Below are 22,455 nucleotides of genomic sequence, written 5' to 3' on the forward strand. Positions count from 1 at the left end.
ATGATATGATTGTTACATAGGAGCAAAAAGATAAGATTGCACTTGATCGAGCAAAATTATATATACCGCTTCACAAAAGGAAGGATGGGATACCAGTCAATGAAGCAGCAGCTGCAAAAATTGTATGCCCATTTAATAAGTTACATTTTCAAAATTCTAATGTGTTTGTGACAAACAATCACTTTGTCTTCTTATTTTTCCCCCCCATTTATGCTATAGGAAAAACTAGAAGCTTTGATGAGCTCACAACCACGTAGCTCCGAAGGAAATGTTAGTGGCCGTATATCTTGGTCACCAAATGATATTTATTCTCAAGTGATGGGTAAAGAGCATCATGGTCATGTCCGAGGTTTAGGATTTGGGCCTACTCCTTCCAAGCATGGCTTCATATGTAATAGTTTTGACCACTTAAGAATGGTTTCTGATGAAGAGAGAATAAGAGACAAAGACACTATAATTGAGTTGAAGAAACAACTAAAAACTCAAGGTGATCAGTTGCAAACTCAAGGTATTCAGTTGCAAGCTCAAGATACTGTAATAAACTCTTTAAAAGAGCAAGTAGCATTTTTAATGAGACAGAGACATAGTTCTAGTGGTTTGTAGGTACAACTACATATATATATTCTTTTGTATGATGTATTTATCATATGTTATCCTTTTCTAAATTTATGCATACTTATGTAAATTGTATTGTATAAATTAGGTGACAGATGGATCTAGTGGCATTCCGGAGCAAGCTTCGCTAGAAACACATCAAAGATCTTCTTTTGGGAGTCATGAAATGCAACCTTCTAATCGGGGTAAGTCATCATTACAATACACATACATTGACACAAATTTAGAACCACAATTAACGACTTCTTTACCAATAAATTGTTAGTTAGTTCAGACAAAATTGGGATTTGATAGCTTGACTTCTCTACTTTGCTTCCCTTATTGGCATCCGTAAAAATACCAAACAAACCAGTGAATAGAGAATTGGGCAATTGAACAAATTTTGTCAATGCTGCAACGTATCAAACTGTGATATACAATTAAAAATAAACCCTTGGATGTTGCTAGTGGTTGTTTAATTTGGTGGTTGCTACTAATGTTTGGCTTTATTGGCTGATTCAGTCCAAATGCCAACATGTTAGTTGCTTGCTTACATGTTCTAAGCCTTTTAGATGTCTTCAAGCATATCTAATCTTAGAGATCAACTTGTAGTGCTTAAAGAACAACACCAAGAACTAATGCAGAGTTTTTTTCGTTGGGTTTAAAAGAAAACAGAAAACAGAGGAAGAAAACAGAGAGGGTGGGTTTCATCATAATGCAGAATTTTTTTTTGCTGGTATGGAGTGGGTTTCTTTGCCACCTTTGTTTGTTTGGATTTTGTGATGCTTTATGGAAGCTTAGCTGTTGTTGGGTTTGGTGTGTTTTGAGTGAACCAAGAATATATGGACCGACATAACATATGCGACATTCATCTCATAAACAATCCTTTGGTTGTTCATTTGAATCTTAGTGTCAATGAAATTTGAACACTGACATGACATATGCTTCACAATAATTCTCATGTTATCATGAGCTCAAGCATTATCATCAAACAAAAGAACATAGGTTGTTTAAATCATTAAATTTCACTGGTGGCATACTTAGAGAATGTGTTTAGGAGTTAGCTTAAAATTTCTTTAACCTTGACAATTGCCTTAAGAGTTAGAGAGCACCACATAGAGAGAGAGAGAGAGAGAGAGAGAGAGAGAGAGAGAGCATGTGAAATATTTCTTCCTATCCCACTTTTGTTTTCCCTGTCATCAGTGTTTTTGCCTTTTGGACTTTGTTAGGCCATCTCAAGCTCACCTTCTCTTGCACCTGAAAAGAAAGAAAGACTAGTAACACTTTTTGTTACTTATGAGAAAAATCAAAGGGATGAAAAATATTATTATGACTATACAAAATGACTATACAAAATATTGAAATGAAAACACAATATGAATCTTGAAGGCTTGTGACTAGGGATCATGTGGCATTGTACAAGTGATTTGGCATCAAAGATTTCTAATGCATTCGACAAAATAAAAACTGTACAGTTTATATATTTTTGAATCTTGAATTTGTAGAGAGAAAAGATAGAAAAAGAAACTAAATTGAAAGAATTTTAAAAAAAAAATCCTTTTTGGGTAAGGTTAGGGGAAAATGAGATTAAAATGAATGGATGTCAAAAAAAATATTGTTGTGGGGAATTTTATGTCTAGATCTTGCTTATCCTCCTATTCTTGCAAATATGATCTTCAATTTCATTGTAATCTTTATTTTTTGATATGTAAACCACATACTTACCAAAAAAAAAAAAAAAAAAACAAAAAGACTTGTTGAGAATTATTTCTAGTCTAAATTTTATTTATAGATTTTAAAATTGAAAATGATACTTATGCTCATTCAATTATTTTTATTGCAGGAAACAAGACAATATGAAAGTATCAAACAATGGACGTCATTTCTCAATTTGAACATTTTTCATGGAGGTCTTTATAAAATGACATCATGCGTAATACTTTTGAGTACTATTGTTATGTGACAAGTTTATCTTTTGGATTATGGTGTGGGCTATTAGTTTGCTAGAAACATCGGATCTTTTTTGTATTACAGGCTTATGTAATGAACCTTTTAATTAAGTTGTTTTGGATATTTTGGGATTATGAAAATGCAGACTCTTTTACCTTTTACAATTATTGAGTATTGAGCCATTAGAATAAAATAGTGTTGTTATAGATATATAATGTGAGTAGGTTGTTGGCCTTTTTGTTGGCTAGTGGTTTTTGCTTTGATGCCTGGTGTCATTGCTGCTGGTGCATGGTGCTATGGCTGGTGTTTACTGCCAACAGTTTGCCCACAGTTTGCTGTTGTCTGCTGTCTTAGGGGTTATGGTGTCTGTTTTGACCATTTTTTTAATCAAATTGTCCTTGTAATATGGCGTTTTGAGTTTTGTTTCTAGTTCCTTTTGTTGTTTGGATCTTTTCAGTGTAACCAGGTTATGTTGCTCTTAGGTTTTTTTATTTTTTTTTGTCTTGTTTTCCTTGTTCTTGCTCTCATTTGCTCTTTGCTTGTGTGGTGTGTGAACATGATGCTTTTCACTGTCTAGATTGTCTTTTTTTGTGTGACTTATTCACCTCCCCCCCCCCCCCCCAAAAAAAAACATAGCCTACAACTGCGTTTAATAACCGTCGCTGTAAATAAAATTCAAAACGAATTCTATGGCTATAGTGACACTAAAAAACTGATGGAATAGAGTCAAAATACAGTAGCGGTTCACAAAATGTCGCAAAAGTGAAGGATATAGCGGCAGTCGACCCGTCGCTATAAAGTTAGCAAGTAATTGGTAAATTCATAATATAGTGACATTTATAACTATCACTACATCAACCGTTGCAATAAAAATAACTATACCAGCGTTTGCGGAAAATGTCACTATAAGGATTTGTTGACGGGGCTATTGCGGCGGTTTAGCTGCCGCTATTGCAACTGCGGGTAAAGGTGTTCTAGTTTTTAGTGACTCTTTTTCCTGCTTTTAGTGACAGTCTTGGCCGCTACTAAATCTTGATTTTTTTGTAGTGTTCTAACCCCCAAAACAATAGAGAAGCCTCTATATATATAGCAAAATACAAGCTTTTGGTCAAAATATCTCCAAAAGGGACAGCTGTAACAGCTGGAAGATAAATATCTGCAAAAATCTGCTTTTCTGCATCAATGGCCGGCATTGGATCATTATTGGCTGGCATGGGTCACCCTTGGATGGAAGGGGGTCGGCAAGTCCATTCATGGCCGGCACATGGCCAAAAAATCCCATTTATGGCCAGCATTCTCCACCTTTGGTTGGCCAGAAAAATCTACTTTTTGGGCCCGATTTCAACCGGACATAGCGCCTTTATATGGACTCCTTTGCAGGTCATTCTTTAGCCTAAATTCAAGCCCTTGAAGTATTCTTTCCAATGGTGGTAGCCTCACATCAAAATTCTAACTGTGAAAAAAGTTATGCCTGTTTGAGCGAAGACTACTCTGTTTCGGTCCAACCCGGATTCATGCCAAACTTCTTCTCAGCTAGTTTTCTTCTCTCCTCTCCCATTTTTTTCAACTCCAAACCCCTAAATAAGGTGTTTTGAAATATTTTTCAAAGAGTTCATCTCTCTTCCATTCATTTCCACTTTGTCCTTGCTCGATTTACCAAAAAGCATAACATTTAACGAAATACGAGCCTCGGAACATCGTAGAAACTTCTTTCAAAAACGTTTTGAAAGAGAGGGTTTTAAGGTCTAAAATATTTTTGGTCAAAATGGCTTTAGTCCAAAAAGGGGTGTGAAGTTGGGATTTGACTCTCTTCTTGCTGAAGAAATCGAATCTTCGCACTGCACATTTTTCAACACCAAGGAAACAATTAGTAGTGCCCAGGTCTTAAGGGGGTTAAAAATGGGGTGTCTACACAACTCCATTGAGAGGTCTCATTTTCTGTGTTAACATGACTCAATGGAAAATTTTATGAGAAAAGTAAGATTTATTGAAAAAAATTCCTAAGTTTTTATGCTTCTTTTGCTAAAATTAGGTAACAATTTTTCATTAAAGGCATAAAAAAATATCCTTATTTGTTTCATTCCAAATGTATCAAATGGTTTGCACCAAACATCCAACAATGACTATTTTCGTCTTTTTTTTTCTTCCTAATCTTTGTTTCCCTTTTTTCTTTAGATTGTTCTTGAGCTAGTTACTCAAAGATATCCTATAGTTAAATGAAATTAGACTTAGTGTTAAATGATATCAAACTCCATCTGCTTTGGTAATTATCTGAAGTTTATTCATCATGGTTGTATTTGAATTATAAATTTGAATAAAAATTTTAAAAAGGAAAGAGAAATAAAAAAAAAAAACAAAGAGGTTATATTTCAGCTCCGTTTGTTTTGATGTAAATATTTTATTCATTTTTCGTTATTTAGTTGAAAAAAAAAAACAAGAAAAACATTTTTTAAGGAAAATATTTTTGCATCATTTTTCCAAAAATGACTTAGCTTTAAAAATTCTGTAAGTCAATTTTTACAAAGTTGACTCTCACTCACTACCTTTTCAAATAAATACCTTAGCTCACTAAAAAAAAAACACATAAATGACACTTTATTGAATCAAAATTTCTATTTTAAGCAATAAATATTTTTATTTTAAGTGTCGACCAAACGCCGAAAAATATATTTTGCAAAATATTTTTACAAGAAATTTTTTTTTGTGCAAAATATTTTATGTAGAAACAAATTTACCATTTCTCTTTTTAAATTCCTGTCCAATTTCTTAATCCTTCCTAAATAATGTGAATGAGTATCTCCAACCCACTAGGTATATAATGCTTGTAAGTCAAAATGCCTAGCATGACTCACTTTTTTCAACTCCAATGCATCAGGCATATGATTAGACATTTTAGCTCAACTCACATTCACTAGGTACATGTAGTTAGCCTTCAAGGCTAGGCAAAATGTATTTAATCAGTAGGATTATTTCCCTCCATCTTTGTTACTGATGTGGCATTCTATAAAGTTAATAGTATTTGGATAAATAGCTAAAATACAGAGTATGGTTGGAGTAGAAACATGAAACAGTTGATAGGAAAAATAAAATGTATACTTTATAGTAATATTTAGATAGGTAAAATGCCTATTAAGTTAAATTTTTTCTTTATTTCTCTTCCCCTACTTAAACCCCTTTCCAAATCCATAGTCCAAATACAGTGGAAAGTATTTGTATAGGGAATTCTCATTTCATTCTACAGTTAAATGATAGGTTTTGTTAATAAAGTTTAAAAAAAAATGTACACTCTTTATCAAACATTTTGTTTGTTTCGACGTAAAATATTTTACACCAAAAAATATTTTTCTCATAAATTGATTTGACACACACAAAAAAAAAATGTTTTTGTTTTTGTTTTTGTTTTTGTTTTTTAACGTTTGGTTGACACTTGAAATAAAAAATTCTATGACCTAAAAGAGAGACTTTGATTCAATAAAGTGTCATTTATGACTTTTTAGTGAGCTAAGATACCTATTTTTTTTTTAGATAGGACGAACATATTTACTTGAAAAGGTTAAATGTGTCGAAAATGTAGTGAGTGAGAGTCAACTTTGTAAAAATTGACTTGCGAAAATTTTAAAGGTAAGTCATTTTTAAAACAATGATGCAAAAATATTTTCCTTAAAAATGTTTTACTTACTTTTTGTTCAACCAAACAGCAAAAAATAAAAATATTTTACATCAAAACAAACGGAGACTAATATGTAAAATTTATAATACTCATAAACATTTTGTCTACACGTTAACAAAATCCTTAAATAAAATCAAACTCAATGTTAAATGAAATCAAAATTCATCGCTTTGTTCATTCTCTAATGTTGATTAGAAAGGATTTGTGGAGGGAATTTTTATTTTATTTTTTCACTTTTTCCTTATATTATTTTGTTTTAATTTGTTTTTTCTCTACACAAATCTCTTTATAAATCTAAGATCTAAACATAATTTTATAGTATATAATTTTTGAGTAATATTATACAAACTTACAAGTCTTATAAACTCATTTTATCCATTGATGTGACATTTAGTATATTATTAAAGTAGGTTTTGTTTTAAAATTTAAAATTTATATAAAAAAATGATTCGTCTCTCTAATTTTGTCTCCCCCATTTTACCTCCAATGGTGTGAAATTAAGGGGGCCAAATATGAGAGAGTGGAGTGTGAGACCGCTTCACATGGGTCTAAGCCACGCCATTGATGATAGAATTTGGGGGCCTCAATTAGGGATATGGGTGTTCATGGATCAAATTGGTTTGGTTTTAGAGTAAACCAAGAATCGAACCATTTTTTACGGTTCCAAAAAAAATGGAAACTGTAACCAAACTGTTAACTTGTAAAACATGACTAGAACTGAATCATGAAAAATAGTTTGGTTCGATTCAATTTACGGTTCTAGAAATTTTATACAATAATAAATATGATATATATTTTATGTTAGTAAAGAAATTAATAATAATTGGTTTAGTTAAGTAGGTTAAAGTTTATCAATTTCACAATGACAATTAGTATTCAAATCTTATAAGAAACATTTTATATTTTAAATTTTTATACAATAATATAAAAAAAAAATGAATATGTTACGGGTCGCGTTTTCTACTGACTCGCCAAATTTCACGTGATTCCAAGACCGGCCCATTTTTGGCTTTTGCATTGCCTGTCCACTTGATCCAAGAATCGTACGGACAAGCACGCTGCATCATCATGGATCTTTCCTAAAATCACATTTTCTACTGAATCGCCAAATTTCACGCAATTGCGAGATTGGCCCGTTTTTGGCCTTCGCATTGACTGTACATTTGATCTAAAAATCTTATGGCCATGCATGCTGCATCATCACGGATCCTTCCTAAAATCATGTTTTCTACTGACCCACCAAATTTCACTCAATTCCCAGCCTGGCCCGTTTTTCGATTTTGCATTGCCTATTCATTTGATCCAAGACTTGTATGGCCATGCATGTTGCATTATCATGAATCCTTCCTAAAATGATGATTTCTACTGACCTGCCAAATTTAATATGATTTCAAGCCGGCTCATTTTTAGCTTTCACATTGCCTGTCTATTTGATCAAACAATTGTGTGGCCATGCATGCTCCATCATCATGGATCATTTCTAAAGTCACATTTTCTTCTGACCCGTGAAATTTCAAGTGATTCAGAGCTTAACCCATTTGACGCAATTATGAGCCCAGCCTAGTCCAGCCCATTTTTGGCTTTTGCATTGCTTGTCCATTTGATTCGAGAATCGTATGGCCTTGCATGCTACATCATCATGGATCCCTTATAAAATCACATTTTCTACTGACCTACCAAATTTCACGCGATTCCGAGCATGACCCTTTTTTGCCTTTCGCATTGCTTGTCTATTTGATCCAAGAATCATGTGGCCATGCATGCGACATCACAATAGACCCTTCCTAAAATCACGTTTTCTACTGACCCACTAAATTTCATGCGATTCCAAGCCCCTCTTGTTTTTGGCTTTCGCATTGCCTGTCCATTTGATCCAAGAATCGTATGGCCGTTCATATTGCATCACAATGGATCTTTCATAAAATCATGTTTTCTATTGACCTGCCAAATTTCACGCAATTCCGAGCCAGGTCTATTTTGGGTTTTCGCATTGCCTATCCATTTGATCTAGGAATCGTATGGCCATGCATACTATATCATCAAGGATCCTTCCTAAAATCACACTTTCTACTAAGTCGAAAAATTTCCCACGATTCTGAGCTCTGCTCGTTTTTGGCTTTTGCATTGCCTATCCATTTGATCCAAGAATCGTATGGCCATACATGCTGCGTCATCATGGATCATTCCTTAACTCTCGTTTTCTACTAAATTGCGAAATTTCATGCAAACTTGAGCTGGGCTCGACTTTGGTTTTTGCATTGCCTGTCCATTTGCTCCAAGAATCAAATGGCCATGCATGCTGCGTTATCATGGATCCTTTCTAAAATCGTTTTTTCTACTGACCCGCAAAATTTCACGTTATTGTGAGACCGATCCGTTTTTGGCCTTCGCATTGCCTGTACATGTGATCCAACAATCTTATGGCCATTCATGCTGCATCATCATGGATCCTTCCTAAAACTGCATTTTCTACTGACCCGCCAAATTTCACCCAATTTTGAGCCCGAACCGTTTTCAGCTTTTGCATTGCCTGTCCATTTGATCCAAGAATTGTATGGCCATGCATGCTGCATTATCGTGGATCCTTCCTAAAATGACGTTTTCTTCTGACCTGCCAAATTTAATGGTATTCTGAGCCCGACCCATTTTTGGCTTTCACTTTGCCTGTCTATTTGATCCAAGAATCATATGACCATGCATGCTGTATCTTCATGGATCCTTCCTAAAATCATGTTTTCTCCTGACCTGCCAAATGTCACGTGATTTCGAGTCCGACCCATTTTTAGCTTTTGCATTGCCTCTCTATTTGATCCAAGCATCACACGGCCATGCATACTACATTATCAAGGTTCCTTCCAATAATCACGTTTTCTACAGACCTGCCAAAAATTGCATCATTCAAATACTGGCCTGTTTTTGGCTTTCGTATTGCTCGCCCATTTGATATAAGAATTGTATGGACATGCATGCTGTATCATCAAGGATCCTTCCTAAAATCTCGTTTTGCTACTGACCCACCAAATTTTACGCGATTCCGAGCTCGGCCCGACTTTGACTTTTGCATTGCCTGACCATTTGATCCAAGAATCGTGTGCCCAATCATGCTGGATCATCATGCATCATCCGTAAAATCATGTTTTCAACTAACCTGCCAAATTTCACGCGATTCCGAGCCCGGTCCATTTTTGGCTTTGCATTGCCTATCATTTGATCCAAGAATAGTTTGTGGAAACGTGTTGCATCATAATGGATCCTTCCTAAAATCACGTTTTCTACTAACCCTCTAAATTTCACTCGATTCTGAGCTTGGTCCGTTATTGGCTTTCGCATCGCCTGTCCATTTGATCCAACAATCGTATGGCCATGCATGACGCAACATCATGGATCTTTCCTAAAATCACATTTTCTGTAGACCCGTCAAATTTCACGCGATTCTAAGCCTGGCCTATTTTTGGCTGTCGCGTTGCTTGTCCATTTGATCCAACAATCATATGGCGATGAATGCTATATCATAATGGATCCTTCCTAAAGTCATGTTTTCTAGTGACTTGCCAAATTTCACACGATTTTGAGACTGGCCCATTTTTGGCTTTCCCATTGCCTGTCCATTTGATCCAAGAATCGAATGGCCATGCATGCTGAATCATCATGGATCCTTCATAAAATCTTGTTTCTACTAACCAGCAAATTTCACACGATTCTGAGCCGGGTACATTTTAGGATTTCGCATTGCCTGTCCATTTGATCCCAGAATTATATACCCTTGCAAGCTGCATTATCATGAATCTTTCCTCAAAACATATTTTTTACTAGCCCACCAAATTTCACGCGATTCCGAGCCCGACCAATTTTTGGCTTTGCATTGCCTATCCATTTGATCCAAGAATCATATGGCCATGCATGCTACATCATCATGGATCCTTCATAAAATCACGCTTTCTACTGACCTGCCAAATATCACGCGATTTCGAGCCTGGTCTATTTTTGGCTTTCACATTGCTTGCCCGTTTGATCTAAGAATCATATGGCCATGCATGCTGCATCATCACGGATCCTTCATAAAATCACGCTTTCTACTGACCTGCCAAATATCACGTGATTTCAAGCCTGGTCTGTTTTTGGTTTTTGCATTGCTTGTCCATTTGATCCAAGAATCGTATGGCCCTGCATGATGTATCAAGGATCCATCCTAAATCCTTGTTTACTATTGATGCGCCAAATTTCACACGATTTCGAGCTCGGGCGAGTTTGACTTTTGCATTGCTTGTCCATTTGATCCAATAATCGTATGGTCATGCATGCTGCATAATTAGGGATCCTTCTTAAAATCACGTTTTCTACAGACTCACCAAATTTCACGTGATTCCGAGATAGTACTGTTTTTCGCTTTTGTATTGCCTGTCCATTTGATCCAAGAATCGTATGGCCATGCGTGTTGCATCATCATAGATCCTTCCTAAAATCATGTTTTCTGTTGAATCGCCAAATTTCACCCTATTATGAGCCCAGTCTGTTTTTGGCTTCTGCATTGCCTATCTATTTGATCGAAGAATTGTATGCCTACACATGCTGCATCATCATGGATCCTTCCTAAAGTCACGTTTTCTACTGACCCGCCAAATTTGACGCAATTCCGAGCTTGGTCCATTTTTGGCATTACATTGCCAGTCCATTTGATCCAACAATCATATGGCCATGCATGTTGTATCATCATGGATCCTTCCTAAAATCACATTTTCTATTGACCCGCCAAATTTCATGCGATTCCGAGCCGACTCATTTTTGGCTTTCGCATTGCCTGTCCATTTGATCAAAAAAATCGTATGCCCAAATTTCATGCGATTCCGAGCTCAACCCATTTTTTGGATTTCGCATTGCCAACCCATTTAATCCAAGCATCATACGGGCATGGATGCTACATCATCAATTGCCCTTCATAAAATCCCGTTTTCTATAGACTCGCCAAATTTCACGTGATTCCGAGACCGACCTGTTTTTGGCTTTCGCATTGCCTGCCCATTTGATATAAGAACCGTATGGCCATGCATGTAGCTTCATCATCGATCCTTCCTAAAATCATGTTTTCTACTGACCCGCCAAATTTCAAACAATTCTAAGATCGGCCATTTTTGGTTTTCGCATTGCCTGTCTATCTGATCCAAGAATCATGTTGCCATGCATGCTACATCATCAAGGATCTTTCCTAAAATCATGTTTTCTATAGACTCGCATAAATTCACGTGATTCCGAGCGCCTATCCATTTGATGTAAGAATCGTATGGGCATGCATGGTACGTTATCAGGGATTCTTCGTAAAATAACGTTTTCTACAAACAAGCCAAATTTTATGGTATTCCGAACCTGGCCAATTTTTGGCTTTCGCATTGCTTGCCCATTTGATCTAAGAATCGTATGGCCATGCATTCTGCATCATCATGGATCCTTCCTAAAATCACGTTTTCTACTGACCTGTCAAATGTCACACGATTCCGAGCTCGACCTGTTTTTGGTTTTCGCATTGCATGTCCATTTAATCTAAAAATAGTACGGACATGCATGGTGCATCATCATGGATTCTTCCAAAAATCACGTTTTCTACTGACCCGCCAAATTTCACGTGATTCTGAGCCCGCCCTATTTTTGGCTTTCGCATTGCCCAGCCATTGGATCCAAAAATTGTACGGCCATGCAAGCTTCATCTTCATAGATCCTTTTCAAAATCACGTTTTCTACAGACCCGCAAAATTTCACCCTATTCCGTGCCCGATCCGATTTTGGCTTTGGCATTGCCTGTCCATTTCATCTAAGAATTGTATGCCCATGCATGTTGCATCATCATGGATCTTTCCTAAAATCACGTTTTCTGTTGACTTGCCCAATTTCACGCAATTTCGAGCCCAACCCATTTTGGTTGCGCAATGCCTATCCATTTGATCCAAGCCTTGCATGGACTTGCATGGCCATGCATGCTCCATCATCGTGAATCCTTTATAAAATCTCATTTTATACTGACTTGCTAAATTTCACGCGATTTTGAGCCTGGCCCGTTTTTGGCTTTCTCTTTACTTGTCAATTTGATCCAAGCATCGTACGACCATGCATGCTACATCATCAAGGATCCTTCCTAAAATCACGTTTTCTACAGACCCTCCAAATTTGACGTGATTTCGAGACCGGTCTGATTTTGGCTTTCGCATTGCCTGCTAATTTGATATAAGAATCAAATGTCCATGCGTGCTACATCATCAAGGATCCTTCTTAAAATCACTTTTTTCTATTGACCTGTCAAATTTCAAGTAATTCTGAGCCTGACTAGTTTTTGGCTTTCACATTGCCTCTCGATTTTATCTAAGAATTGTACGCCCATGAATGTTGCATCATCATGGATCCTTCTTAAAATCATGTTTTCTACTCACTTGCCAAATTTCACGCGATTCCAAGCTCGACCCATTTTTGGATTTGCATTGCCTGTTCATGTGATCCAAGAATTGTATGGCCATGCATGCTGCTTCATCATGGATCCTTCCTAAAATCACGTTTTCTACTCGCTCGCAAAATTTCACGCGATTCCGAGCCCAGCCTGTTTTTGGCTTCCACATTGCTTGTCCATTTGATCCAAGAATCGTAGGGCCATGCATGTTATATCATCAACGATCCTTCCCAAAATTACGTTTTCTATAGAGGCACCAAATTTCACACGATTCCGAGCACGACTTATTTTTGGCTTACGCATTGCCCACCCATTTGATCCAAGAATTGTATAGCCATGCACGCTGCGTCATCATGGATCCTTCCTAAAATTAGGTTTTCTATTGACCTTCCAAACATCACGCGAATCTGATCCCTACACAATTTTGGCTTCCGCATTGCCTTTCCATTTGATCCAAGCATCATACGACCATGCATGGTACATCATCAAGGATCCTTAATAAAATCAGGTTTTCTACAGACCCACCAAATTTCACGTGATTCAAAGACCGCCCTATGTTTGGATTTCGCATTGCCTGCCCATTTGATATAAGAATCGTATGGCTATGCATGCTGCGTCATCAAGGATCCATCCTAAAATTTTGTTTTCTAGTGACTCCCAATTTCTTGACAATTTGATCCATCGATCATATAGCCATGTATGCTACATCATCGTGGATCCTTCCTAAAATCATGTTTTCTACAGACTCGCCAAATTTCAAGCGATTCCGAGACCGACCCATTTTTGGCTTTCACATTGCCTGTCCATTTGATCCAAGAATCATATTGCCATGTGTGCTGCATCATCTTGGATCCTTCCTAAAATCACGTTTTCTATTGACCTGCCAAATTTTATGGGATTCAGAGCTAAGCCCGTTTTCGGTTTTCACATTGCCTATCCATTTGATGCGAGAATGGTATGCCCATGCATGCTCCATCATAATGGATCCTTCATAAAATCACGTTTTCAACAGACTCGCCAAATTTCATACGATTCCGAGCCCAGCCCATTTTTGGCTTTCGTATTGCTTATCCATTTGATCCCAGAATCTTATAGGCATGCATGGTACATCATCATGGATCGTTTCTAAAATAACGTTTTCAACAGACCTGCCAAATTTCACGCGATTCTGAACACTACCTATTTTTGACTTATGCATTTTCTGCCCATTTGATCAGAGAATCGTATGGCAAGGCACACTGCATAATCATGGATCCTTCATAAAATCACGTTTTCTTCGAACTTGGTAAATGTCACGCGATTCTGAGCTCGACCCATTTTTAGCCTTCGTGTTGCCTATCCATTGGATCCAAGAATCGTAAAAATATGCATGTTGGATCATCATGGATCCTTCCTAAAATCACTTTTTCTACTGACCTGCCAAATTTCACGCTATTTTGAGTTCACCCCACTTTTGGCTTTCGCATTGCTTAGCCGTTGGATCCTAGAATCATACATCCATACAAGTTACATCATCGTGGATCCTTTCTAAAATCACATTTTCTATAGACTCACGAAATTTAATGCGAAACTGAGCCCGGGACATTTTTGGCTTTGGCATTGTCTGCCTGTTTGATCCAAGAATCTTATGCCCATGCATGCTGCATCATTAAGGATCCTTCCTAAAATCACATTTTGGGCTTTAGCTGTAACGACCCCAAAATTCGTATCCGAAATTACTTTTATGTCCTCGTGGGTTAATGCATTTTAATTTAATGATATCTGTTCAAATTGAGGAATTATCTGTTGAGTCACGGCTTTAAAATTTAAATTTCTGACCTTTATGGGTTCAGAAATTAAAATTGCGTGCTTGGTCATGTTAATGGGAATTTTTACAACTAACTGGGAAAATTAATTGAAAATCTAATTCGTCTGATTCGTTAATGCACAATTGGGTGGTTAACTTTGTACTGCAAAGTGAAGACCTTAGAGGCTTCAGAAACCAGAACAGAGGACATGTTTATGATCAGCATAATTTTTAGAGTCTTCTGGGAGATTTAATTGAAACGTGATTTTGTACGATTCGTAAGGGTGTGTTTGGCTCTTCCTATTTGAGGGAAGCTTGTATATATATATATATATATGTCATATGGGTTGGTGAACTCAACCTTGGAGCCAAAAATATCTAAGGAAAGAAAACAAATCTGGAGAGAACGAGCTAGAGAGAAGCAAGAGAAGAAGAGAAAACTTGAGAGTGGAGAAGAAAGAAGGGAAATTGATGGAATTAATTTAGAACTCAAGGGATTGGCCCAAGGTCGAGACGAGGACATCGTCCCATTACTACTGAGAGCCGATCACTGTGAGTAATAATACTGTAGTAGTACGTTTTGCTTACTGTTAATAGTTAACATTAACATTCTATTACCTACAAGTTAACTTTATTGATTCATGGTGAACAAATGGAACATGTGTGCATCATGGAGCAATGATATCTTTGCGTAGCTGGAATCATTCTGTTTGCCAATGATGGGCCCGAAGCCATTATGATATGAATTGTTCTATCCCTATTAATCGTACTATAGTGATACATGTGCCTTCTGTTAATAGTTATTATTAATATTCTGTTATACGCAAGACAACTATGTCAACCTGTAATTAAACCATGGGGAAATCTATGTGCACTATTGTGTAATGGTATTCTTATGAATTTGGGATTATTCTGTTTGTTGATATCTAGGCCAGAAGCCAATCTGTTAATATCTGGGCCAGAGGCCAATCTATTAATATCTGGTCCAGAGGCCAATCTATTGATATCTGGGCTAGAGGCCATTATGTATAATCTGTTAGGACAGAGGCCGTTCTGTATAATCTGCTAGGCCAGAGGCCGCTCTGTATAATCTGTTGGGCTTGAGGCCGCTCTACATGATATGTTGGCCTTGAGGCCGCTCTACATGATATGTTGGGCTTGAGGTCGTTTTGTATTTTGCATGGGCTTAAGGCCGGTCAGTATTACATATGGACTTGAAGTCAGTCTGTATTATATGTGAGCTCAAGACCGTATTGAAAAATAGTTATGGATGAGACCTGTATATAGTTTGGTATCTGTCTATTTATTTTATCCAAGGTTTTGCTTATTCAATTAACCTCCTTACATTGCTATTATTCACTGAGCTTTGCTCATTCCGTTTTATGTATATTTCTGTAGGTGAGCCATCGAAGATTAACACTAGAATGGTATTGAGGTCTACTGTCTGCCAAGCTGCTTGGGGTACGCCTCCGTGTTGAGGCCTTAATTTATGTTGGGAGTCATATAAATTATTAAGTCTTATGTAAGTGTGTGTGAGATCTATATAAATTCTGTGATTGTATGTGTAACTCTGGGAATGTATTTAAATACTTGAATCTAATTAAACCACCATGTATGCACAAGCTCAATGGATGTTGTCTTTTACTGATATGGTTTCCGCTTAAGGCCCTGTATGTGTTTAAATATCATTCTAAATTCCGTTTTGAGGCCTATGTTCAGGCCGGTCATGGACCAAACTTTTAGGGGCGGGTTTGGGTCGTGACATTAGCATTGCCTGTTCATTTGATCCAAGAATCGTATGGCCATGCAAGCTGCATCATCATGGATCCTTCTGAAAATAACGTTTTCTGCTGACCTGCCAAATTTAATGCGATTCTAGGCCTAACCTATTTATGGCTTTCACATTTCCCCTCCATTTGATCCAAGAATCGAATGGACATGCACGCTGCATCATCATAGATCCTTCCTGAAATCACGTTTTCTACTAACCCGCCAAATTTCACCCGATTTTGATCCTGGCCCATTTTTAGCTTTCGAATTGCCTGTGCATTTGTTCCAAGAATTGTAGGGCCATGTAAGCTACATAATCATTGATCTTTCTGAAAATCACGTTTTCTACTGACCCGCCAAATTTCACGCAATTCCGAGCACAACTTATTTTTGGCTTTCGCATCGCTTGTCCATTTGATCCAAGAATCGTATGGACATGCACGCTGCATCATTAGAAATCCTTCTTAAAATTACGATTTCTACTAACTCGCCAAATTTCGCGGGATTTCGAGCACGACTCATTTTTTTGGCTTTCGCATTGCCTGTCCATTTGATCGAAGAATTGTATGTCCATGCATACTGCATCATAATGGATCGTTCCTAAAATCACACTTTCTATAGACTCGCCAAATGTCACAAGATTCCAAGCCGGACCCGCTTTTGGCATTGCATTGCCTGTCCATTTGATCCAAGAATCGTACGGCCATGCATGCTGCATCATCATGGATTCTTCCCAAAATCACGTTTTCTATTGACCCACCAAATTTCACGCGATTCCGAGACTGACCCATTTTTGTCTGTCGCATTGCCTATCTGGTTGATCCAAGAATCGTATGGGCATGCTTGTTGCATCAATATAGATCCTTCTTAGAATCAAGTTTTCTACTGGCTTGTCAAATTTCACGCGATTTCGAGCCAGTTCCATTTTTGGCTTTTGCATTTTCTATCCATTTGATCCAAGAATCGTATGCCCATGCATACTGCATCATCATGGATCCTCCATAAAATTTTATTTTCTACTAACACACTAAATTTCAAGCAATTCTGAACCCAACACGTATTTGGCTTTGCATTGCCCGTTTATTTGATCCATGAATCATATTGCCACGATTGATGCATCAACATGGATATTTTTTAAAATCACGTTTTCTGTTGACCCACCAAAATTTCACCCGATTCCAAGACCGGCCCGTTTTTTGCTTTCGCATTGCCACTCCATTTGATCCAAGAATCCTATAGCCATGCATGCTACATCATTAAGGAACCTTCCTAAAACCACATTTTCTATAAACCTGCCAAATTTCACGCAATTCCGAACCTGGCCTATTTTTGGCTTTTGCATTGCCATCCGATTTGTTCCAAGAATCGTATGGCCATGCATGCTATGTCATTATGGATCCTTCCTAAAATCATTTTTTCTACTAACATGCCAAATGTTATGTGATTCTGAGCCCAACTTGTTTTTGGGATTTGCATTTCTTGTCCATTTGATCCAAGAATCGTATTGCCTTGTATGCTGCATCATCATGGATCGTTCCTATGATCACGTTTTCTATAGACCCGCCAAATTTCATGCTATTCTGAACCTAGCCTATTTTTGGCTTTCGCATTGACTGCCCATTTGAATCAAGAATCGTATAGCCATGCAAGTTGCATCACGATGGATCCTTCCTAAAATCACGTTTTCTACTGACCTACCCAATTTCATGTGATTCCGAGTCGGACTCTCTTTTGGGTTTTGCAATGCCTGTCCATTTGATCCAATAATCGTTTGGCGATGCATGCTGAATTGTAATGGATTCTTCCTAAAATCATGTTTTCTATTGACCTGCAAAATTTCCTGTAATTCCGAGCCTGGTCCTTTTTGGCTTTCGCATTGCCTATCTGTTTGATCCCAAAATCGTATGACCATGCATGCTGTATCATCATGGATCCTTCCTAAAATTCACGTTTTCTACTTATCCACCAAATTTCACGGGATTCCAAGCATTATTTCTTTTTGGCTTTCGCATTGCCTGTCCATTTGATCTAACAATCGTATGGCCATGCATGCCCCATCATCATGGATCCTTCCTAGAATCTCATTTTTAACTGACCTGCAAAATATCACGCGATTTCGAGCCCGGGCCGACTTTGACTTTATCATTGCCTGTCCATTTGATCCAAGAATCATACGACCATGCATGTTGCGTCATCAAGGATCCTTCCTAAAATCAAATTTTCTACTGACCGACCAAATTTTACGCGATGTCGAGCCCAGCCCATTTTTACGTTTTTCATTGCCTATCCATTTGATCTAAGAATCAATTGGCCATGCTTGCTGCATCATTAAGGATTCTTCATAGAATCTCATTTTCTACTGACCGGCCAATTTCACGTGATTCTGAGCCCGACCTGACTTTGACTTTTGCATTACTAGTCCATTTGATCAAAGAATCATATGGCCATGCATCATGCATCATGCATCATGCATCATCATAGATCCTTCTTAAAATCACGTTTTCTACAGACTCACCAAATTTCATGCGATTCCGAGACTGGCCCATTTTTGGCTTTCGTATTGCCTGTCCATTTGATCCAAGAATGGCTAACAAGCCAAAATGCAAGGTGGCTATACTAAGCATGTCATGGTCGACCAAAACAACCAAAAATAGAACTTAAGCATGCTAAAACAAGCACAAAAGCTTTACAAAGCTAGGATAAAACAAGTAAGCATAATAGGCTAAATGCTAGGCACATGTTAAGGCAAATCATGGCATTACAAGACATGTATGCAAGGCAAGCATGGTGTGTCTAAACCAAGTAAAAGAAGTGCTATATTATGACAAAATAAGAACAAATAACAACTAAGACATGGCCAAAATGCACTTAAAAATGGTGCTCACACATGAGGCTAAAATGGCCCTTTTCAAGGACAACAAGGAGAGGGGGTGGCCCTCTCCTTCTTAGGACCTTAAACCACCATCCTCACCACTGAAATCTTGAGGGATTTCAGTGGTGAGGAGGCCCAAACAAGGTGGTCCCGGAGCTCACCAAAATAGCACAAAATGGGGGCCAAACAAGCCCTAGGAGGGGTCAAACAACCCCATAGCTCAAAGAAACCTTAAACAACTATTTTAGGCAGGTAAAAATAAGACTTTTATATGTTATACACAAAGCCTAAAAATAGGTGCAAGATTGGTAAAAAGGCTATGCAAAAATGGGGAATAAAGGGGCAAAGTTGTTACCCTTGTAGACCCTCTTGAAAAATGGAAGACCAGCAGCCTCCTTAGGTTCAAACGAGCTCCAAAACTCTGAAAATGACTCCTTAGCACCTCAGTAGCCAAGGTAAGGTGTAATACTAGGTTTTTGAATGCAAAACTAAGAACAAACACACACTAAGGCAAAGAGAGGGAGATATAGAGATAGGATAGATACACTATGACCTAACCCTAGTTCAGAGCTCTCTCTGGACTTTTTTTGTAACCCCAGAGGAGGGGGAAGAAGCCTCCTCTTTATAGAAGCTCCCTCTTGCAAAGCTTCCAAAGCAAGCTAGTCAAGAGGGAAATCCCTCCATACACGTGTATGGAGGGGGGGCAAGGTGTATGCCAGCTAGCACAGCTGGCACAAAAATATCTGCAAAAGCAGATGCACAGTGATCGGCCAGTCAAAAATGCCATTTTGGCCAAATTACTGGCCGGTCGGCCAAACATACTGCCGACCGGCCAAAGATGTGGCCGGTGGAAACAAAACACAACCGGTGGCCTCAAGCCATGGCCGGTGGGGTGTGGGGATGGCCAACAAGCCCTTCCCTGCTCCTCAAAAGCAAAACACAAGTGTTTGGTGCAAAACCAAACACAAAACAAGCAAGTCGAGAGATCCTGAGGCAAGGCGCGTAGCCAAGACCTCCGAGAACTTAAGACGAACACCAATAAGGATGATCACCGAGTGTTCAAACGGTAACGTCCAAGTCTTGAGGACAGTCAAAAATGGGGTGTCTACAGCTGTGTCATCATGGATCCTTCCTAAAATTACGTTTTCTATTGACCTGCCAAACCTCACCTGAATTAGAGCCCGAGCCATTTTTGGCTTTTGCATTGCCTGTCCATTTAATCCAAGCATCATACGGCCATGCATGCTACATCATCAAGGATCCTTAATAAATCATGTTTTCTACCGACCCGCCAAATTTCATGTGATTTTGAGACCACCCTATTTTTGGCTTTTGCATTGCCTGCCCGTTTGATATAAGAATCGTATGGCTATGAATGCTGCTTTATCAAGGATCCATCCTAAAATTTCATTTTGCTACTGACCCACCAAATTTCACGCGATTGTGAGCCCGACCTGACCTTGACTTTTGCATTTCTTGACAATTTGACCCATGAATCGTATGGCGATGCATGCTGCATCATCATGGATCCTTCCTAAAATCACATTTTCTACAGACTCGCCAAATTTCAAGCGATTCCAAGACTGGCCCATTTTTGGCTTTCACATTGCCTGTCCATTTGTTCCAAGAATCATATTGCCATGCGTGCTACATGATCTTGGATCCTTCCTAAAATCATGTTTTCAACTGACCTACCAAATTTCATAGGATTCTGAGCCGGGCCCCTTTTTGGTTTTCACATTGCCTGTCCATTTGATCCAAGAATTGTATGCCCATGCATGCTGCATCATAATGGATCCTTCCTAAAATCACGTTTTCTACAGACCCACCAAATTTCATGCGATTCCAAGCTTGGCCCATTTTTGGTTTACAAATTGCCTGTCTATTTGATCCAAGAATCTTATAGGCATGCATGGTACATCATCATGGATCCTTCCTAAAATAACGTTTTCAATAGACCTGTCAAATTTCACGCTATTCCGAACCCGGCCTACTTTTGGCTTAAGCATTTGCTGCCCATTTGATCCGAGAATCATATGGCAATGCACGCTGCATAATCATGGATCCTTTATAAAATCACGTTTTCTTTTGACCTACCGAATGTCACGCGATTCCGAGACTGACCCGATTTTGGCTTTCGTATTGCCTATCCATTTGAACCAAGAATCGTACAAACATGCATGCTAGATCATCATGGATCCATCTTAAAATTGCTTTTTCTATTGACCCGCCAAATTTCACACTATTCCGAGCCCACCCTGTTTTTGACTTTCGTATTGCTTAGCCATTGGATCCTAGAATTGCACGGCCATGCAAGCTGCATCATCATGGTTCCTTCCTAAAATCATGTTTTCTACAAACTCGCTAAATTTCACGTGATATTGAGCCCGTGACATTTTTGGCTTTGGCATTGTCTATCTGTCTAATCCAAGAATCTTATGGCCATGCTGCTGCATCATCAAGGATCCTTCCTAAAATCACGTTTTGGGCTTTAGCATTGCCTGTTCACTTGATCCAAGAATCGTATGGCCATGCAAGCTGCATCATCATGGATCCTTTCGAAAATAATGTTTTGTACTGACCCGCCAAATTTAACGCGATTCCGAGCACAACCTATTTTTGGCTTTCCCATTTCCTCTCCATTTGATCCAAGAATTATATGGACATGCACGCTACATCATCATAGATCCTTCCTAAAATCACGTTTTTTACTAACCTACCAAATTTCACTTGATTTCGATCCTGGCCCGTTTTTGGCTTTCGTATTGTGCATTTGTTCCAAGAATCGTATGGCCATGCAAGCTGCATAATCATTGATCCTTTCAAAAATCATATTTTTTTCTAACCTGCCAAATTTCACATAATTTCGAGCACAGCTCATTTTCGGCTTTCACATTGCCTGTCCATTTAATCCAAGAATTGTATGGACATGCACGTTGCATCATCATAGATCCTTCTTAAAATTACGTTTTTTACTAACCCGCCAAATTTCACGCGATTTCGAGCACGACTCGTTTTTGGCTTTTGCATTACCTGTCCATTTGATCCAATAATTGTATGTCCATGCACGCTGCATCATAATGGATCCTTCCTAGAATCACGTTTTCTACAAACTCACCAAATGTCACAAGATTCTGAGTCGGGCCCAATTTTGGCTTTGCATTGCCTGTCTGTTTCATCCAAGAATCGTATGGCCATGCATGCTGCATCATCATGGATCCTTTCTAAAATCACGTTTTCATCTGACTTGCCAAATTTCACGTGTTTCCAAGCACAACCCGTTTTTGGCATTCGCATTGCCTGTCTATTTGATCCAAGAATCATATGTACATGCACGCTGCATTATCATGGATCTTTCCAAAAATCACGTTGACCTGCCAAAT

Source organism: Camellia sinensis, chromosome 15 (genome assembly GCF_055761805.1).
Source record: "Camellia sinensis isolate YWXY chromosome 15, ASM5576180v1, whole genome shotgun sequence".
In the NCBI taxonomy this organism is placed as follows: Eukaryota; Viridiplantae; Streptophyta; class Magnoliopsida; order Ericales; family Theaceae; genus Camellia; species Camellia sinensis.